A 20,003-nucleotide genomic window follows, 5' to 3' on the forward strand; every position below is an offset into this window, starting at 1 on the left:
TATCTCAGGTATCCTTTCTTGGGCATATTGTCAGTAAGGAGGGGATTAAGGTAGATCCATCAAAGATCGAAGCGGTCAGAGATTGGCCAAGGCCAAAGAATGCTTCTGAGGTTAGAAGTTTCCTTGGATTGGCAGGTTATTATAGGCGTTTTGTGGAAGGGTTCTCAAAGATAGCAACTGCATTGACTGAGCTGACATGCAAGAGCCAGAAATTTGTGTGGTCAGATAAATGTGAGAACAGCTTCCAGGAACTGAAGCAGAGGTTGATTACAGCTCTGATTCTGAGTCTTCCGACAGATCAGGAGAAGTTTGTGATTTATTGTGATGCTTCTCATCAGGGTTTGGGCTGTGTTCTGATGCAGTCAGAGAAGGTAATTGCCTATGCTTCTCATCAGTTGAAGGAGTATGAAAAGAGATATCCCACTCATGATTTAGAGTTGGCGGCTGTGGTTTTTGCTTTGAAGATATGGATGCATTATCTCTATGGAGAGAAGTGTGAGATTTATACAGACCACAAGAGCTTGAAATACACTTTCACCTAGAAAGATCTTAATATGAGGCAAAGGCATTGACTGGAGTTAGTAAAAGATTATGACTATGAGATTCTGTATCATCCAAGAAAGGCCAACGTGGTAGCTGATGCTTTAAGCCGGAACGGTCCTGGACAGATTCATGGTATGAGGCTGATAGCCAGGGAATTAGCTGATGATATGACCAGAGCTAGTATAGAGTTGCTGGTGGGCCAGTTGGCTAATATTACGCTACAGTCTACGCTGTTAGAGAGAATTAAGGAGGGTCAGTTAAGTGATCCACAGCTGATCAAGATCAAAGAGGATGTTCTAGCTGGAGCATCTAAAGATTATACAGTGTCTGAGATGGGCTTGTTGAGATGCAAGGGGTGGATATGTGTTCCGTTAGACACTGCATTGAGACGAGAGATTCTGGATGAATCTCATACTACACCTTACTCTTTGCATCCAGGCACCACGAGGATGTACTAGGATGTGAGATTGTTGTATTAGTGGCCAGGGATGAAGAGAGATGTAGTAGAGTATGTGGCTAAGTGCTTGACATGTCAACAGGTCAAGGTTGAGCATCAGAGGCTGACAGGTTTATTGCAGCCTCTGGATATCCCAGAGTGGAAGTAGGAAGACATCACAATGGATTTTGTGGTGGGCTTACCCAGGACGGTTGGTCAGCATGATTCCATTTGGGTGTTAGTGGATCGCTATACCAAGTCAGCTCACTTTCTGCCAGTGAGGTCTACTTATAAGTTGACCAGTATGCAGATCTCTATGTGAGAGAGATCGTTCGGCTCCATGGTGCGCCTAGGTTGATCGCATTAGATCGGGACCCTACTTTTACTTCCAAGTTCTGGGGGAGTTTGCAAAAAGCCATGGGGACACAGTTGAAGTTCAGTACTGCTTATCATCCTTAGACAGATGGGAAATCTGAGAGGACGATCCAGATATTGGAAGACATGCTGCGAGCATGTGTGCTGGACTTTGGTGGATCTTGGAGTAAGTATCTGCCTTTGATAGAGGTCTCCTACAATAACAGTTATCAGTCTACCATTGGAGTTGCACCTTATCAGATGCTATATGGTAGGAAATGTAGATCTCCCATTCATTGGGATGAGACAGGTGAAAGGAGATACTTAGGTCCTGAGGTAGTTCAGAGGACCAATGAGAAGATTAGAGCTAGAATGCTTACTTCTCATAGTAAACAGAAGAGCTATGCAAATCCCAAACGCAGGAACGTGGAGTTCCAGGTAGGAGACTATGTCTTCCTTAGAGTCTTGCCATGGAAAGGGGTGAGAAGGTTTGGGAAGAAGAGCAAGCTGAGCCCCAGATATGTAGGTCCATTTGAGATCCTGGAGAGGATTGGTCAGGCGGCTTACAAGTTAGCTTTGCCTCCGGCGTTTTCGGCCGTGCATAATGTATTTCATGTTTCAGCTCTTCGGAGGCATGTGCCTGATGTTAATCATATTTTGAGCTATGAAGATCTGGAGCTTGAGGCAGATCTCTCCTATGAGGAACAACCTGTCTAGATACTTGACAGAAAAGACAAGGTCCTCAGGAATAAGACGATACCTTTGGTCAAGGTGTTGTGGAGGAACAGCAAGGTTGAGGAAGCGACTTGGGAGCTGGAGTCAGACATGCAGAATCAGTATCCTGAGCTGTTCAGGTAAATTTCGAGGATGAAGTTTCTGTAAGGAGGGGATAGTTGTAATGCCTTGAATTCTTCGGTATGGTTTAATGGCGGGATTAGTAGGCCGGGAGGGCCATACTTGTTTAATTAAGCCATTAAATGATAATATTCATGTATATGTGAATTATATTATGATATGATGTTATATGCGTGCATGTGGGTCCACATTTGAGAATTATGCTATTTTGATGATTTGGCCCTTTAAGGGTATATTTGTGTATTTGGATGCGTAATGTGAATTGTGAATGAGATTCCATTATTATGGAGATATATTCGAGCTATTCGGCATGAGACGGTCATATATAATGGATTAGGGGTTTTGTCATAACGAGGTCAATTTTGGGGTAATAGGAATGTTTATTTGATGAGAAATTGGGAATATTTGAGATCAGGAGGAAATTTCGGAGGTTTTGACTATAATGTCCTTAGGGGTGTTTTCAGGACCCCGAGCACTAGGTTTTATTTGAGGTTACTTAAGCTTGAAGTCTTGAAGTAGCTTATCAGATAGAAGGTACGTTAGAAAACCCCTCGTTCTCCCTTTCGTCATTCTGTTTTACCGTTTGAACCTTTTTGAAGAAATCTCGAGTTCTAGGAGTCAGAATCAAGCGAGGATCGAGGCATAGTGATCCTAGGAAAGATTAGAAGCTTCTTAACCGAAGGATTTGACGAAAAACAACCCAATCGAAGGTAATCGACGTTTAAGTTATGAGTTTTTCGGGTTTCTAAGCTTTGAATTAGATTTTGTAAATTGTTGAGTTTTTGGTTGGTTTGAACCTTGGGTTTTGAGGGTTTTGGAGCTTTGGGAAGCTTGGGAACTTTGTTTTGATGATTGGGGAATCTTTAGGCAAGTTTTTGGAGGATTTGGGAAGTTGAAAACACGTTTGGGAATGGTTATGGGTTGGGCGCCGCGGCCCTAGCTCGAAGAGGCAGGTGGGCTTTCTGTTCTTGCTGGGCGCCGCGGCCCTTGATGAAGGGCGACGCGGCACTTGCCTCAAGAAATTCTGGGGGCGCGGCCCAAGGTACCAGGGCCGCAGCCCTTGCCCAGTTTTCACCCCGTTTGCCTGCTTTCACCCCGGGAACTTAGTTATACGCCTCGGGAGTGTTCCTACTACTTGGATTAGTTTGGATTGATCTCTCGGAGGCTAGATATTGGTTTGGAAACCTATGTTGATCATTATTATTTATGATGTCCCATGTTTTGTTATGATTAGGTGACCGCTAAAGGACTAAAGGTTGATCGTTCTCAAGGGTCGTTCTTTTTATCATTCTAGCTCAAATCTGAGGTAAGAAAACAGTGTATGAATACAACTGCACCCTGTATATGTATATGACATGCGTGATTGTTATTGAGGCATGTTGGTTGATAAATGTGGACATGGATTGCATATTATATGCTAGTGAATGTTGTATACTTGAATATGTACGGACTAGTCAAGGATACTGACCTAAGAGTCAGAAATGGCATAGCGTCATGAACGCAAGGCGAAATGAAGATTAGATCTAATCAATATCAGCATTGAATGGCTCTATCGAATTAATGCTGGACCAACCCTAAGGTCGATGAACTTATAAGCGCTTGGCTAGTCTAAGACTAGTTACTCCGAGCCAGGGCATGAGGCCCCGGTGACTATTGTCACATGGCTAGGGAACGATGTTCCAGGGTTATGACTCTATGGTCATGAGAAAGGTTATGTTGGTGACTATTCACCATACACCTATCCTATTCAAACTTATGAAAGGATCACTTATCTGTTAAGCCCTGGTGACCCTATCGTCACGTGGCTAGAGGGGGCTGTACCCACTTTCGTGACTTTTGCGACTGTCACCTATCCTTTTGGACTGATAGTCCTGAATGATTATTATGATCATTATTGATATTATATCATGCTATATTGAGTTTTCTAGCTGGGCCTTGGCTCATGGGTTCTATGTGGTGCAGGTAAAGGGAAAGAAAAACTCACCCAACCTTGAGTGGAGAGCTTAGGTGGTGATGTGTACATATACGGCCGCTTGACCACCACGGCCAAGGAGTTCTCAGATGAACTAGGGGGCTTACCCTATTTTGCCGCTTAGGTCGGCGGGATTGTATATTTGAAACAGTAATGACCAATTTGTATTGAGAACAACTTGTAAATGTTTTGATTAGCCCTGCAGAGCAGTTTGTAATGAAAAATATCCTTTCCTTTTTATTGGATTTCCCACATTTAGAGCACGTTTTTAACCAAAGGATTCGAGTTGCGGGTCAAATTTCCGGTTCACTGTAACTGTTTTGGGGTAACCAGGGCATTACACACGGGATGACCCCCTTTACCAACACCCAGATATCCTCTCCCTATAAATATGGAGACCCTGGGCATTGCAAGGGGTTGGCGTTTTGATTGTAAAGAAACACTCTGTAAGGAATACTCGAGAAATATCAATAATATAGATTTGTGGACTAGAGGGATTTTAACCTTCGAACCACCTAAAAGGAAAGGAGTGATAACCTTCCCACCATACTAATTTCGCCAGTTTGGAATATAAATATTTACATATTACGGTTCACTATTTAGCACTAATCAATCCCGTTTAGTCGTATAATTATCTGTTGGCGAAGAACCGCGTCAACAATTTCTATTTTAAGAATTAAACTAATTATTTATCAATATAATAATTATTTAATTAATAATTTGTGTAATTAATAATTAATTACTTATTTTATTAATTCTTTTTTTTGCAAAAGAACTTTCAATTATTTAATATTTTATTCTTATTTAAATTTGTAATATTTAACTTTAAATAATTATATCTTACACCATAGGATAAATACTAATTTTACTAAAATAAATAAATAATCTATGTTCAATAATTATATTATTGGCCATGTGGCCATGTTAATTTATTTATTTTTTTTAAAATATAGTGAAATCTATTTTTGAAAACTTTTGATCAATAAATTAAGTGCTAAAAAATTTAGGATTTTTAGGAAGGTTGCCCCTTGAATTATATTTGGGGTAAATAAACGAGCCCTTAAACTTTTAAAATGAGTAATTAAGTCAAATAACAATTTGTCCCTTATCACTAATTTTCATTCTTTTTAATCATGGAATGGGTGACATGCATAAAATAATAATTTTCTCTAATCTAAATTAATAAAATAGGATAAAACAATATTGTTATCCAAAGAATAGGCATGGATGACGTGGCAGATATTTTTAACACGTGGCCGACACTTGGCAAAGGTTCTGTTCGACTATCGACCAGGGAGGTTCCCCTAGCGTAACATTTGGACTTTATATACGACCAACTTGGTCGTATACTCCGTATATTTTAAGAAGATCTTATGCAATTATAGCGATTTCTGAGATTATCTCCCATAATTCGTGAGTATCCGATTATTTAGGAAATAATATCGGTAACAATTTTATGTAATCCTTCTTGAGCCTATAAATAGAGAAGAAATAACTCAAGGAGGGGACTTTTTTGGCAGATTTAAGTTTATACTTTACAAGAGAATTAGAGCTATTATCTGACGATTGTATTATTCATCTCTCTAAGGCCTGTGAAACTCAGAGAACCCTAGTTCTTTGATCACTCCTTTGAGAATTAATATCAATAATAGCTTAAGTGGACGTAGGTCATTACCAATTCGTGGGGCCGAACCACTATAATTTGTTGTGTCATTTACTGTTCTTTCCATTATATCTATTTCAACACCTTCATTCACATCAAGCATTTGACTCCGTGTCAGTTGACCAAATCGAGGGTCAACATTCTGGTTCTTTCATTGAGAGCTTGAGATGAGGTTGTTGAAGCACTAATGGCAAAAACAACAAAGAAGATTGGGCAGGCGGCTGGCGCTGCACCATCTCAACCTCCTCCTTCGAACATGGCTGAAAATGAGCCATACTTGGAATTTGATGAGGAGGAATTGGACTCCGAAACGTTGAAAAATACCCTGTGGTATTGCAAGATGAATTGGCCAATCTGAGGGCCAGTCAAGAGAGTGCTGCGGAGACTATGGCGCAACAGCATCAAGAAATAGAGCGCCAGCGCCAAGAGCTGAGTGAAAGACAGGCGGAGATGGACCTTCGTCAGAGGGAGGCCATGGCAGCCCTCGAAGCAACCCTACAATTGGCTAGGAATCAAGCTGCACATGCCTCACAGCCTGATCAACCCTCAAAGGTGTCCCAATCCTAGCCCTCTGATCCAGCCAACGAGCCCTCAAAGGTCAGAGCAGCCACCAATGCCTCAGGATGATGTCCCGCCAAGGGATCCTGAGATGCAACCTCCATCCCAAGATGGTCGAGGCAATCCCCCACAGACAAGGCAGAATAGGGCCGGGCAGTAGCCCTGCAGTCCTAGACGCCAAGGGAGTGAAGACCCGAACCCACTGAGCAGGGGACATCGTCCTTCTGGCAACAGAAGGAACTCAGAGATAAGCTCTGCAGTCAGGGGCCCCCCATGGCATGATAATGCATGGGGACCTACAGACCAGCGCAGGCCTCCCCCTAACGCTCGAGAAGTTCCAGCCCGAGGAGGCAACCGAGGGGATAGTCGGTCCCACCATAGCCAATCGAGGTTCAGAGATGGCCATGGCTACAATGAGGCCGACTCAGGCAGAGGGAATGCTGGTCGGAGAAATGAAGAGAGAGGTGGAGGCAGAAGCCCACCACCTAGAGAAGACCAAAAAGCGAGACGTAACGCTGGGGGGCAGCCTAGACAAAACAATGTCTTGAATCGGCTCAAAGCAAGCGAGCAACTATGAAGAGACGAAGACTTAAGGGATGTACTCAACGACCACCGGGAACGACACGATGAGGACATTCCCCCGGCAGTAGAGGCCCCAACAATTCCTGAAGCCGTGCAAGCCCAGATAGATGCCCTGAACCAAGCAGTGCATTAGTTGGTCGGGGGAGGAACGTCTCACATCGAGTACGATAGGAGAAGGGGCACTCCTTTCGTTCAGAGGATAGTTGTGGCAGAAACTCCCAGCAAGTTTAAAATGCCCACACTTCCAAAGTTTGATGGGTATGGTGACCCAGTATCTCATGTCAACATGTTTTGGATACAGATGGACATTGAGAAGGTGTCCGAAGACGCTCGGTGCAGGATCTTCCCTGCAACACTTTCTGATGCTGCACAGGAGTGGTATTTTAAATTCCCTCCTGCAAGTATTGGATCTTGGGAGATGTTCGTAAAGGAGTTTTACGGACAATTCTATGCGGGTCGTGTACACCCAACTGAGGCAAACTAGCTGGTTGAGATACACCAGCAAGAAGAAGAACCACTGAAAGATTACGTCTATTGCTTTATGTGAGCAGCTGCTGGAGCCAAAACAGTGGGAGACGAAGGCAAAATGATGGACCTAACTGCAAGAGTTAGGCGTCGTACGTCTCTATGGAGTAGCCTCAGGAAGCATGGAGTTAAGACTACCCAAGAATTCTTGGATCGAGTTTATCGATACATCAAGCTCGAGGATGCCATTGCCAGCGTGGGAAAGACCCTAAACAAAGATAAGGGGACTGAAGACCCCGCCAAAGCCACCAATGGGTCAAAACCCAACGACAACAGTAAAGGAAACGGGAACGGCAACGAAAAAAATGGGGGGAAGAGACCCCATAACGAACCTTCTACCTCCGAGAGTAAGCGCGCTAAGGGCAACCGTTATGAGCCACGGTTCACTAACTACACTGCCCTTGTTGAGTCTCGAGCAGAGGTGTATCAGGCCACAAGTTCCAGTGTGCCTTACAAAAGACCCGCTGCCATTCGAAAGGATATTTCGAAAAGGGATGCCACCAAGTTCTGTCATTTTCATAACGACTATGGACACGATACGAACGAGTGCAACCTGCTGAAAGATGAAATCGAGTTCCTTATTAGACAAGGACACTTGAGGAGATACGTACGAGCCTCGGGGGCTTCCCAACGACAGGCTCCAGGTGGCAATGAGCAGGCGCCTGCACGCCAACGCTCGCCACCTTTGCAGCCTGATCCCGTGGCTAGCACTTTACTCACCATCTGTGGAGGCTCGCACCTTGCGGGAAACAGCGGGAAGGCAAGGGAACGATATGCTCAGACCTTACGCCATGACCAGGACATCGAGATGATGACTGTGGAGGACCGGGCATCAAAGAAGGCTCGGTCAGAGGACGGTGAAATAACCTTCTCTGATTGCGACGCCCAGCATGTCCAATTCCCGCATTCCGATCCGCTGGTCGTGGATGTTCAAATTGCCAACATGATGGTAAAGAGAGTGCTGGTCGATACAGGAAGTTCAGTTAACATCCTGTATAAATCTTCGCTGGAACGAATGAAATTGTCCGTCAAGGACTTGGAGCCCTGCAACCAAACAATTTACGGTTTCTCTGGTGAGGGACTCACTCCAACAGGGTCAATCAGGCTTCCGGTAACAGCAGGTACAACGCCCGCTACCAGGACATTACTCACTACTTTCATAGTGGTCGATTGTCCTTCGACTTACAATGCTGTAATTGGAAGACCCATACTGGTTGACCTTCGGGTCGTCACCTCAATATGGCACCTGGCCAAGAAATTCCCAACAGACGCAGGGGTAGGACGCTTGTTGGGAAATCAGAGGGAAGCAAGGGAGTGCTATAATGCCTCAATTACTAAGGCCAAGAAGGGAATGTCGAGGAGCGCTCCCCAAGAAAGGTTGCAGATGGCCATTGATATACAAGCCCAATCAGGTGATGAAGTCACCAAATAGGGTGTTGCCTAAAGCGAGGATAGATTCCTAGATCCTCGCTTTGGGGATTTTGAGGAAGATGTTGGACCTATTGAGGACCTTGAGGAGGTCAAGCTTGACGAAGAGTTTCTGACCAAAGTTGTAAAGGTTGGCAAAAATTTGGAAGCAATAACAAAGCACGCACTAGTGGAATTTTTAAGGAAGAACCAGGAAGTTTTCGCCTGGTCACATAAAGACATGGCTGGGATAGATCCCGCAGTCATTAGGCATGTCCTGAACGTCGACAAAAGCTTTCCACCCGTGCAACAGAAAAGAAGGCTGCTCGATAAAGATAGATCGAAAGCCTTAAAAGAAGAAGTTGAAATACTAAAGGAGAATGGGTTCATCAGGGTGGCATTTTATCCATCGTGGGTCTCTAATCCAGTATTGGTTCCCAAGCCTAACGGCAAATGGCGAACCTGTGTGGATTTCACAGACCTTAATAAAGCCTGCCCTAAGGATTGCTTCCCACTCCCAAGGATCGACCAGCTGGTCGATGCAATTGCAGGACATGAGATCCTCTGTTTCATAGATGCATACTCAGGATACAATCAGATCAGTATGCATCCCCCTGACGAGGATCACACTAGCTTTCGGACCAATACAGGGTTATACTGTTATAAAGTAATGCCCTTTGTATTGAAAAACACTGGTGCGACTTACCAGCGACTAGTTAACCACATGTTTAAGATGTTGATTGGAGTAAACATGCAGGTATACATAGATGACACGCTGGCAAAGTCAAAAAAGGCAGAAGGACATGTGAAGGATTTACAAGAGTGTTTCAATGTTTTGAATAAGTATCAAATGAAGCTAAATCCTCTTAAGTGTTCCTTCGGAGTAGGATCAAGGAAATTATTGGGGTTCATTGTCAATTCGAGGGGAATCGAAGCCAATCTCGAGAAGATCTAATCCCGAGAAGATCAAAGCCCTGATCGATATGAAATCGCCAGTGAAGATCAAAGATGTGCAAAGTTTGACTGGAAGGATTACCGCGCTCAGTAGATTTATTTCAAAATCAATGGATAAATGCGTCCCTCTCTTTAATCTACTGAGGGGCAACAAGAAGTTCGAGTGGACTGAAAACTGCGAACAGGCTTTCCAAGCCTTAAAAGCCCACATGGCGCAGCCTCATGTCTTATCAAAACCTATAGATGGGGAAACTTTGTTCATTACCTGGTGATCACCGAATACGCTGCAAGTGCAGTGCTAGTAAGAGAAGAAGAAGGCGTACAAAAGGCAGTGTATTATGTAAGCAAGAGGTTAATCGAGGCCGAATTGAGGTATCCTCCCATCAAAAGATTAGCCTACTACCTAATATTAGCCTCAAGGAAGTTACGTCCTTACTTCCAAGCCCATCCAATCACAGTCTTAACTGATCAGCCCCTTCGGCAAGTTTTGCAAAAGCCAGAGGCCGCTGGTCGTTTGTTGAACTCGGGCAGTTCGAAATCACATACTCACCATGAACAGCAATAAAAGGACAGGTCTTGGATGATTTCATGGCCGAGTTCACTGAACAACCAGACATCGAGCAGGGTGCAAAGCCTATTGTGCCTGAGCCTTAAGTCGAAGCTCGTTCGTTGAAGCTCGTTCGTTGAAGCTCGTTCGTTGAAGCTCGTTCGTTGAAGCTCGTTCGTTGAAGCTATTCCCAGACAGATCGTCCAACGAATCTCACGCAGGAGCAGGAGTGATATTGATAACGCCGGAAGGGAATCGATTTCACTGCGCTATTTGGTTTGATTTCACCGCTTCAAACAACGAAGCCGAGTATGAAGCTCTACTCGCTGGGTTAAGGTTGGCCAAAGACATGAGCATAAAAGTGCTGGATGTTTACAGTGATTCACAGCTGATAGTGATTTAGGTCTTAGGGGAGTATCAAGCACGAGGTCTGGAAATGGTGGCCTATCTGAACAAAACCAAACATTTATTGGCACAATTTGAGGAATATACCCTCCAGCAAATACGTCGAGGTCAGAATTCAAACGCAGATGCCTTAGCCAAACTCGGGAGTGTGAAGGATGCTGACACTTTGAATATAGTGCCAGTTGAACGACTGCGCGAGCCAAGCATACGAGCAGAGGAAACCAATATGGAGGTCCGGTTGGCAGATACATGGATGGCACCATACTTGGAGTATCTCACGAGCGGTATACTACCAACAGATAGAAACAAGGCTAGGACCCTTCAGAGACAGGCTGTTAGGTATATCCTGGTCGATGGGATTCTATACCGAAGAGGATACTCAATGCCATTGCTCAGGTGTGTTACACCAGAAAAGGCTAAAGAGTTGATGAAAGAGGTACATGAAGGCTTCTGTGGAGATCACGCTGGGGGGAAGAGCTTATCAAAGAAGATTCTAAGGCAGGGTTATTTCTGGCCGACCATGAACGAAGACTCGATGGAGTTTGTGCGCAAATGTGACAAGTGTCAGAGGTTTTCCAAGATCCCACGGGTAGCTCCTAATTAGTTAAAGCATATGCAAAGTCCATGGCCCTTCGCAGTGTGGGGTATAGATTTAATCGGGTCCTTGCCAACAGGAAAAGGTGGAGTGAAATACGCAGTTGTGGCGGTCGACTACTTCACCAAATGGGCTGAAGCTGAGCCACTCGCTACCATAACGACAAAGAAAGTGCTTGACTTTGTCATCAAGAACATTGTTTATCGATATGGATTGCCCAGAAAGATTGTCTCGGACAATGGCACCCAGTTTGATAGTGACCTATTCATAGACTTCTACGATAGGCATGGAATCACCAAGAGCTTTTCTTCAGTTGCTCATCCACAAGAAAATGGGAAAGTCGAAGCAGTAAATAAGACATTGAAGGATACCATGAAGAAAAGGCTCGAGGAAGCTAAAGGAGCATGGGCAGAACAGCAGCCTGAAGTACTCTGGTCATATAGAACGTCTCACTGAACAACAACAGGTCATACCCCATTTTCCTTAGCATATGGGTATGAAGCTATGTTGCCTGTCGAGTTAGATCCGCCCTTGCATCGTAGACTCACATACGACCAAGGTCAGAATAGCTAACTGTTGACGGAGTCCCTAGACCTGATCGAGGAGAAGCGAGAAAAAGCCCAACTCCGAGTAGCTGCGTACCAACAAAAGGTCACTCGATATTTTAACTCAAAAGTAAAAGAAAGAAAGTTCAACGTCGGAGACTTAGTGCTTCGAAAAGTTTTCTTAAACACTCGCGACCCAGCTGCTGGAGTACTCGGACCAAACTGGGAAGAACCTTACTAGATTGAAGAAGTCCTTCATCCAGGCACCTATAAACTTGCATGCTTAAATGGAGATCTCATTCCACGTTATTGGAATGGAGAACACATGCGCAAGTATTATCAATAAACAGTCCTTCTTAAAGGACTGGGTTGTATTAATTTTTACTTTTTACATGTTTCGGAAACGGGTTAGTCATGTTATATGGCTAATCGCTTATAAGTGTAAGATCTTTCAAAGATCACTCGTAAAGACACGTTTAGTCCATTTGAATACGAGAATTATAAGGGACTGTGCGCAGCCAGTCATTCTTGCCAAAACTTTGTAATTTTTTACAAGTATTTGTTCATTACGTGTGTTGTTTTGCTGTATTATAAGTTCTACATTTTATACCGAGCAGTAATGTTCGTACAGGTCGTAGTCAAGGGAAGTGACCAAGGACCTAAAGCTCCTCAGTCACTTGGGGGGCATATAAGGTACATCGATAGCAAAGCATACCAGGAGGTATGTAAACACACGAACAAAATAAGTGAAGCATACTATGGTACTTAGAGTATTTTTCAAAAAATTTATTTTGAAAAATCAAGCCAAAGTACTATGTTAGGTTCGGTCATGCAAACAGATGTTATAATAAAGCAAAAATATTATAATGTCATTGGAATCCTTTTACACCACGAGCAGTACTTCTCGGATGTAACTGTTCAAGTAAAAGTAAAATAGCTGCCTTTTCAGCAATAAAATAAAAAAAATTGTCTTTTCATCACGACCCGTGGGTCGTGTAGTTGAGATAAATAGAAGAAAAAAAAGAATTAAGGAGCTGGAGGGTCTTGAGAAGAGCCTTGGTCGATGGTTGGGCCAGCTTCAGCGTCTGCGCCATCTATCCCTACTGCCAGGGAAATCTCTGGGGAAGCAGGCACTTCAGCCTTCTCTTCTTCCTCCAGACGAATGGCACGCTGTGTCATTAAAGTCCTCCTCAAGCGTATAGACAGATAGTTGAAGTTAGCCTCCCGGTTGTGCTTCCAGAATTCGTAGAAGCAAAGATGAGTAGCTTCTTTGTACTTCTCCAAGTTCTTGGCTCCAGCTTCCTCAAGCTCTTTCACTCGTTTTCCAAGTTCCTCCGCCTCCTGCCTGCTGGCGATCAGATCAAGCTCGAGCTGTATAGCTTCTTGATAATTGAGCTTGGCGCTTTCCCTGAACTTTTCACTAGCTTCATTGGATTTCTTTAGGGTGTCCCGGGTTTCCAGCAGCTCCTTGGTCAGAGTAGCTTTGTCCTCGAGCAGTTCATCTTTCTGCTTGGACAGCTCCGTCTTCTCTGCAAGCAACTAACCATTTTGTTGGGTAAGCTCGTTGTTTGTAGCTTCAAGTGCTTTCTTGGCCTCGGCAAGCCTGACATCGAAGTTCCTACCCCGAGACACCAGCACCCCAGCACGGCGCCAGCCAGCGGTTATGGTGAGCAGTCCCTGAAGTCAGACAGAAAAAGATAAAGTAAAGGCAGGGAATCAAAAATAAATGTTACATCAGCAGGAGTTGACTTAGGCTAACTATCTCGTTCAGCCCTCTATTGAGAACTTGGTCATCTTCCATAGAGGCAATTTCAGTGATAGCTGCCTAGCTGCGTTTAAGCTTGGAGAGCTTGTACATTCTCTCCCTGGCAGAACTAACCACGAGGCTGGGCAGGGAGCCTTCGGGCTGAGTGTGCAATGTTTGGCTACTAGGAGCCTTAGGAGAAGGCTGCTGGTTGGCGGGATTTGAGGCCGGCTGCTCGAGGGGCGATGGAGGTGGTGAGTTCTCCTTCGAAGGGGCAGTGGCCGGAGGGTCGTCATTCCGGGCCTTCTTTGAGGTAGATTTACTGCTCTCCCTTTGAGCCCTCTTGCTGTCCTTCTTCTGGCCAGAAGAGGCGGCAGCAGCCCTGTAGTGCTCGAACACGTCCTCAGAGTCTGTATCTGCACAAAGGAAACAACATGAGCATTAAGACAAGATGGTCACACGAGGCCAAAAAATGAAAGAGAAAAGATTACAAGTAAAGTACCCGCTGTACAACTATTGGTCGCTACATTATTTACTGAACTACTTACTGCCTGGAAGAAATCTGAATTTAAGATGGGAGCAATCTTAAAGTTGCCATCCCCCTCAAACAGATGATAGGGAATTGGAAAATGGTTTAAAAGAGAAATTATCGTACCATTATCATCCGACGAGTCGTTAGAGAGTTCGGTAGGCTCGGCGGCCTTTTTCTTTCCTTTTCCCTTGGGAGCCAAGGGCCTCTCCGCTCGGTGAGTGTCGGCAGGTTCCCTGATTGTAACCTCAGTTGGTCTCCTCCACAGAGGAGACGCTTTGGGTTATTGCTCGGGTTCCACTTCGGCGTGAGCATTTCCCGCCGAAGGCCCACTCGTCGTTGGTTGAGGGTCCCAGAGGCCAGCCAACCTAAGGTTAGCCTCTGTAACTAAATTTTCCACACTCTTCTCAGCATCTGACATACTGGCTAAGAGTGCCACCCTTGACTCCGTCCTTGGAGTTGGGTTTGGTCGCAACCGTGGGCCTGAAACACATTGAATGTTCAAGACATTGTGGTAGAAAAACACTAAGTGAATAAGCCAGCAACGTGAAAATTTTACCTCCTCGAGTGAAAGCCAAGTTATCTGTGACCAGGTCAGGCGTAAGGAAGTACTCCTGGTAGTACCTCCCCACGTTGGAGATATGGGAGGTGTCAGTCAGGAAAGTGTGCCCGGTTTCCTGATGACAAAGATGGAAGAACCCCGTGCCTTCTTGGTTGGGGTTAGATTTGAGGTCGAACAGGTAGTTGACTTCATCTGGCGATGGCGCGGGCAAATTTTTCTGGCTATACAGGATATAGAGCGCAGTGAGCATTCTCTATCCGTTTGGGGTAATTTGGAAGGGAGCAACTCCGAAGTAGTTGGCCACCCCCTGAAAGAATGCATGAAGAGGCAAAGTGGCACCTGCCTCAACATGAAACTGTGACCAGGCGCTATAAGCAACCCCAGGTAGATTAGCCCTTTGATCGGGGTTAGGTTTGACTAGGGTCACCCCTGTCAGATTGTATTTATTTAAGTAGTTGGCGATCATCCTGATCGTCACCCTACTCTCAGCGACAACATGCCACTCGACATCCGGCTGAATAACATGTTGAGGGCGGGCATGCCTTTTCACATTTGGGTCAAGAATATTTTCGTCTCGACCACTGGTCGAGGGAGCATCATCAGTAGGCTGATGAGAAGTGTTGGGAGGTCTTCTTTTTCGAGCTTTAGTTTTGGTGCGAGTCACATTTTGGGTCGAAACTGGGGAAGTGTTTAGGTTAAGGCGAGAAAAAGGAATGTCTGGTATTAGATTCAAAGGTTGTTCTTCGTCTTCAAGCAGTTGAACTAAAAGAACTTCATCGATAGGTCTTTCTCCTCCCCATGGGTCTTGCATATGAACTGCAAACAGACAAAGGAGGAGATAAGACGCACAACCTGGGAACTTATGTTGAAAGTTGGAATAATGTTGCTCACGTCTATCGACCAGCAGCATTTTAACCGAACACTAAGTTTTATGCTAGCAGTTTGAAAAACGGATATAAAAGGAAAGTAAAAGGTTTTCTGAAAAGAAGCTTTTTCAACTCCTAAGGGGCGGGAAAAACCCAGTTTTTCAACTAGCCTAAAAATCGAATTTTTACGTCAATTTTACGCCCTAAACCTATGATCCTGACTATCAAACTAATTCCTAACTTATATAGATGAAAATTACACTGCCCTATCAAGCATCAACGGTATATACAAAATCCTCACAAATCTCTACTCAAGAACACGAAAAGTCTCAGAACTCAAAAGCAATATGCATGGCATCTCAAAGAGTTTAAAAGACGAAGAAAATTACCTGGATGAAGGTTGGAGATACTGAAAAATAGAAGCTTTGGGTCTGTAGTATCCTCGGCAAGGCGTCTGAGACCTTCGAAGCTCTGAGTTCTGGGATGGAGTTCTTGGCAGAAAATGGTGAGTAAAAGATTATAAGGTGAATGAGGGGGTTACTTATAGAAGCCGAAGTGTGACAAAAGTAGCAATCATGACTTTCCCTTTTTCGAAGCATGGGGGAGTGTAACAGCCGTCGGAGTGGTTTCTTGAAAACTGAAGAGGCTTGATTAGGCGTGATTAGGTCACGGTTTTCAAAAAACGCATGAGGGCTCTGACAGATTTCGTGAGGTCATTACCAATTCGTGGGGCCGAACCACTATAATTTTTTGTGTCATTCACATCAAGCATTTGACTCCGTGTCAGTTGACCAAATCGAGGGTCAACAAATATTTTTAACTAAAACGAAAAGAACTAACAAAGTTTTTTTTAATTAAATTAAATAAACAAAAGCAAAAACGGAAAAGAAGAAAAAATGAGATATATATATAGGAATACTTACTTTTTTAATTAATTACAAATTATAATTAAATTTATTTTTAAAATAAAATTAATCCTAATTAGTGTTTTATAAGGAAATCAAAATATTTTAAATAACTAATATAGTATAAGGTTATAACTCACTCATTAAATATTTTTAGTTAATTATTAAATTAATTATAACTGTTCAATAACCATCCAATGACTAAAATTAATATAATCATGAATGGATATATATTTGACATAACCATTAAGTACTTATATATATATATTATGTCATTTATTTTTAGTCAATGGAGAAAATCAAATATTTATTCTATATTTGAATTAATTTTAAATTGTAATAGTTATTAGATAATTTTTACTTTTATTGTTGTTAAAATTTATACTTTGTGTTTGGAAATCTTTTTGCACCAATTAATACCTCTATTAGAATACAATTAGTAGTTTGTCCTTTCTATGTATATATATATTTGTTAGAAGGGTTTAGTTGACTATAATAATGAAGTAGTTGATACATTTTTGTCCTGGTCGGAAACTTAGATATATACTTAGAATAATAAGCGACGAAAAATCCTAGAAACTCCGAAATTGCTCACCATTAATTCTTTATTGGCATGCTACTTGTCAAACACTTCAAAATAAAAATACATTATATATGTTGTTTGTTAGATCTGGGATGGTTACAAATATTTCCAGGCGTGCTTATATATATATAAATATTTACATGATCATGACTACTATGATTAAGCAATTTTTAATTGTAATATAATTTTCTTTTGTTGTTGTGTATCACAATTGCAAGACAAAGAGCTCAAGAAGATGGATTATAATTTGTTCCCGAGAGGGATGCAAAATATTCAAACGAGTAGTTACATGTGTAAAGACACCATTATAGACTTGTGTTTTGTACGTTCTAGTCCTTTTATTTGCTCTAGCTCGACAATTAGCCGGTATCACTACTATAGAGCTACTTAGTGTATACGTTATAATTATTATACTTATATAATATTTATAGGTCGAAGAAAGCTCAATTGCATGGGTTTGTCCTTCTAATTTTCAAGCACTAGTTTTGATCAATGCTGAGATTAGACATAGAATATAATAATACTATATGTAACATTTTATATACAAATATGTATCTCCATACGTACATATAGAGATAATGTGTTAATTACGTACCTTGCTTGTTGGAATGGAATATATAAACACACATATGAATACTATTACAACTGATTTTATTTTTTGTCTTTATTATCAATACATCGATAGATTTTTTTTAAAAAAAAAATATTAATCTAATATTGATATTAAATAATTTTTATCCATATATCATAAACATATTTCTTCGCTCTAAGTCTATTAGGTGTTATAGTTTGTTGTAACTGATTTTGGTGTTATTTTTTTGTTGGATTTTGTTAGTTTGTTATTTTTGTGTCTCTTGGGCCTATTTATTGTGCCCATTTTCTCAATAATAGCAGGGTGTTTTTTCTGAGTGTATTTGGGCTTTCTTGTAATATGGTATCAATGCATATTTTCTCTCCTGCCCGTTCACGTAACAACCCATATTCTTCTCAACAGAAACCCTAACCCTTCTCTGCCGCCTCTCAAGATTCTCCTTCTTCTTCAGTCAAGTTCTTGCCGTTGCCCTTCATGGTCCGCACGAGAGCCTCCCTGCCGCGCAGCTCATCGACCTCCAGCCTTCCTCCTACGCCCACGGCTGCTGCTTCGTCTTCTCCCTCGGCTCCGGTGCTGCCGTCTGCTCCTTCTCCGACCCCGACCATGGCTGTGGCTCCTGATGTCACCTCCTCTTCTCCCTCTCGTGACGATCTGTGTCCAACTGCTGCTCCTTCCTCCTCTCCGGCCCATCTACATTGTCCTCCGCCTGTTTCCGTCCCTAGGAGTTCGTCTACTCCTCTCGGCAGTCAAGGTGATCTCGGCAATCATGGTGGTCTCGACGTTCGCAATGGTCTTGGCGTTCGCAGTGGGCTCGGTAGTCACGGTGGTCTTGGTGCTCAAGGTCCTCTCGGCAGTCATGATCCTCTCGGCAGTAATGGTGGTATCGGCATTCCTAGCATCCCTACAGCCCCCCTCTGTCAACCTTCCCATATGGTTCATACGTACCACTTGGGAACCGGAGACAACCCCAACTTTCTAATTTCAACTCAGATTCTAACGGGTCAAGAAAATTTCCAATCATGGAAGAGAGCTGCCTCCATTTCTATTGCTGCCAAGAACAAAACTCAGTTCATCAATGGGTCCTTGCCTCAACCCCATCCTTCTAATCCTTTTTTTCATGCTTGGGTTCAATGTAATAATATGGTTATGGCTTGGTTATTACAATCTGTTTCTCGTGAAATTGCAGCTAGCATTATGTTTCAAGATTCGGCCACTGCTATGTGGAATGATCTCCATGAACGGTTCAATCAAGGAAATGGCCCGTGAATTTTTCAGCTCCAAACTGCGGTTCACACAATCAAACAAGGTGACTCTGATATAAATTCCTATTTTACCCGTCTCAAAGCTATTTGGGATGAACTCAAAGAATTCCAGCCGATTGTTCCCTGTTCATGTGGCTGTAAATGTGGTGCTGTTGAGAGGCTTCTTGGATATTATCACAGAGATCAGATTATGAAGTTTCTTGCTGGTCTCAATGACTCTTATTCTGCAGTGAGGGCTCAAATTCTCCTCTATGATCCTCTTCCTCCCCTGTCCAAGGTTTTCTCCATGGTGTCTCAAGAAGAGAGACAAAGAAGTCTTGGTCACACCACTCCGCTCATTGCTGCTGCTGCGGTTTCAACCCATTCAACCAAGCCTCCACCATCAAGATCAAAGAAACCGAGACCCACTTGCTCTCATTGTCTCAAACCGGGTCACTTGGTGGACAAATGTTTTTTTCTTCATGGTTTCTCTCCTGGGTATGGTGACAAACATCGATCAGATGGTGCTCTCAAACCCTCTGTTCATCAAGCTTCCGCATCTCCTGTCTCTACTTCGATTTTAGGCAAGCCGCCTATGCTGTCCCAATCTGAGCTCATTCAACAACTTATCTCTCTTCTAAGTCAGAATCTCCAGCACACCTCTGCTGCCACTGGCACCAACCTGCCGATTGCCTCACAAGTTTCTGGTAATCTTGTTGACTTCCCCTCTTTTTTGTGGATAATTGATAGTGGAGCTTCTCACCATGTGTGTTACTCTCTTAACTGCTTTAAAACTATTGATAAACACCCTATTGCTACATTAGTCACTTTACCCAATGGACATAATATTCATATTTCTTATTCTGGTTCTGTTCAACTATCTAGTTATATTACCTTGACTGATGTTTTATTCATACCAGAATTTCAGCATAATCTTTTCTCGGTAAATGCTTTTCTACAAAACAGCCCTAACTCTTTAATTATTTCTGCTTCTGAATGCTTTATTCAGGCACCCACTCGGACTTCCAAGATTGGGATTG

The sequence above is a fragment of the Humulus lupulus genome, chromosome X, assembly GCF_963169125.1.
Source record: "Humulus lupulus chromosome X, drHumLupu1.1, whole genome shotgun sequence".
NCBI classification, from domain to species: Eukaryota; Viridiplantae; Streptophyta; class Magnoliopsida; order Rosales; family Cannabaceae; genus Humulus; species Humulus lupulus.